Genomic DNA, 2,415 nt, shown 5'->3' on the forward strand with positions numbered 1-2,415 from the left:
GCATTTAGGTTGATTCCATCTCTTGGCTATTGTGAATAGTGTTGCAATGAACATGGGAGTGTCTTTTTGACATATCGATTTCATTTCCTTTGGGTATATACCCAGTAGTGGAATAGCTGGGTAATAAAGTAGATCTATTTTTAGTTCTCTGAGGAACCTCCATACTGTTTTCCACAATGGCAGTAGCAGTGTACATTCCCATTAACAATGTAGGAGAGTTCCCTTTTCTCTGCATCCTTGCCGCATTTGTTATTTTCTGTCTGGTTGATAATAGACATTCTAACTAAAGTGATATGATAATTCATTGTGGTTTTAATTTGCATTTCCCTGATGAGTAGAGATGTTGAGCATTTTTTCATGTGCCTGTTGGCCATTTGTATATCTTCTTTTGAGAAATTTCTGTTCAGGTAGTCCCATTTTTTAATTGGATCACATGTCTTTTTGCTGTTGAGTTGTTTGAGTTCCTTATACATTCTGCATATTAGCCTTAGTGTCCTTTGCTGTGCAGAACCTTTTTAGTTTGATGTAGTCCCATTTGTCTATTTTTGCTTTAGTTTCCTGTACCTTTGTAGTCTTGCTCAAAAAACACTGTCCACTCTCATTTCGTGTACCATTTCCCTTGTGTTTTCTTCTGGGAGTTTCATAGTTTGGGTCTGAAATTTACGTCTTTTATGCATTTTGAGTCAATTTCTGTGTATAGTGAGAGATAGGAGTCTAGTTTCAATCTTCTGCATTTTTATCCATTCATCAGAATGAAAATCAACCATTTTCATTTATTGAAGAGGCTATCTTTTCCCCACTTTATATACTTGGCATTTTTATCAAAAATCAGTTGGCTGTAAGCATGTGGGTTTATTGCTGGGCTCTCTATTCTGTTCCATTGATCTATTTGTCTATTTTTATGCCAGTACCATGCTGTTTTGGTTGCTATGCTTTATAGTATATTTTGAAATCAAGACATGTGATGCCTCCAACTTTGTTCTTTTTGTTCAAGATTTCTTTAACTATGTGGGGTCTTTTGTGGTTCCATACAAATTTTAAGATCATTTTTTCTATTTCTGTGAAGAATGTCATTTGTATTTTGATAGGATTTGCATTGAATGTGTACCTTATTTGGGGTAATATGAACATTTTGATGATATTATTTCTTCCAACCCAAGAACATGGGATATATTTCCATTTATTTGTGTCCTCTTCAGTTATTTCACCAATCTTTTATAGTTTTCACCACAGAGGTCTTTAACCTCCTTGGTTAAATTTGCTCCAAGGTATTTCATTTTGGGGGGTAGCCATTCTGAATGGATTACTTTCTTGATTTTTTTCTTCGGCTATTTCATTATTGGTGTATAGTAAGGATATTGATATTTTTGTGTTGATTTTGTATCCTGCCACTATACTGAATTCAGTTCTAGTAATTTTTTGGTGGTGTCTTTAGGGTTTTATGTGTTACTATTATGTTATCTGAAAATAAGGTTAGTTTGACTTTCTCTTTTCCAATTCGGGTGCCCTTTATTGCTTCCTCTTGCCTTATTACATGGGCTAGAACCTCCAGTAGTATTTTGAATAAGATTGGGGAAAGTGGGCCGGCCCCGTGGCACACTCAGGAGAGTGCAGCGCTGGGAGCGCAGCGCCGCTCCCGCCGCGGGTTCGGATCCTATATAGGAATGGCCGGTGCACTCACTGGCTGAGCACCGGTCACGAAAAAGACAAAAAAAAAAAAAAAGATTGTGGAAAATAAGCATCCTCACCTTATTCCAGATCTTAGAGAAAGAGCCTCCAATTTTTGTCCATTTGCTGTGATACTGAGTTTGTTGTATCTGGCCTTTATTGTGTTGAGGTACATTCCTTCTATACCTAATTTGTTGAGTGTTTTTATAATGAAGGGTGTTCAATTTTACCAAATGCGTTTTCTGCATCATTGAAATGATCATATGGTTTTTATCCTTCATTCTGTTGATGTGATGTATCATGTTTATTGATTTGCATATGTTAAACCATCCTTGCATCCTGCAGATGAATCCCACTTGATCATGATGAATGATCTTTTCAATGTGTTGCTGGATTCTGTTTGCTAGTATTTTGTTGAGGATCTTCATGTCTGTGTTCATTAGGGATATTTGTCTGTAGTTTTATTTGTTGTATCTTTTTCCGGTTTGGGTATGAGATTAATGTTGGCCTTGTAGAATGAGTTTGGAAATATTCCCTCCTCTTCAGTTTTTTGGAAGAGTTTGAGAAGAATTGATATTAGTTCTTATTTAAATGTTCAGTAGAATTTGGCATTGAAGCCATCTGGTCCTGGGGTTTTGTTTGGAGACTTTTCATTACTGCTTCAATCTCATTACTCATTGGTCTGTTTAGGTTTTCTAGTTCATTCCATCCAGAGGATGTTGCTAGATCCTAACTGCAATTGGCACA

This window comes from Galeopterus variegatus, unplaced genomic scaffold, assembly GCF_000696425.1.
Source record: "Galeopterus variegatus unplaced genomic scaffold, G_variegatus-3.0.2 Scaffold647, whole genome shotgun sequence".
Lineage (NCBI taxonomy): Eukaryota > Metazoa > Chordata > Mammalia > Dermoptera > Cynocephalidae > Galeopterus > Galeopterus variegatus.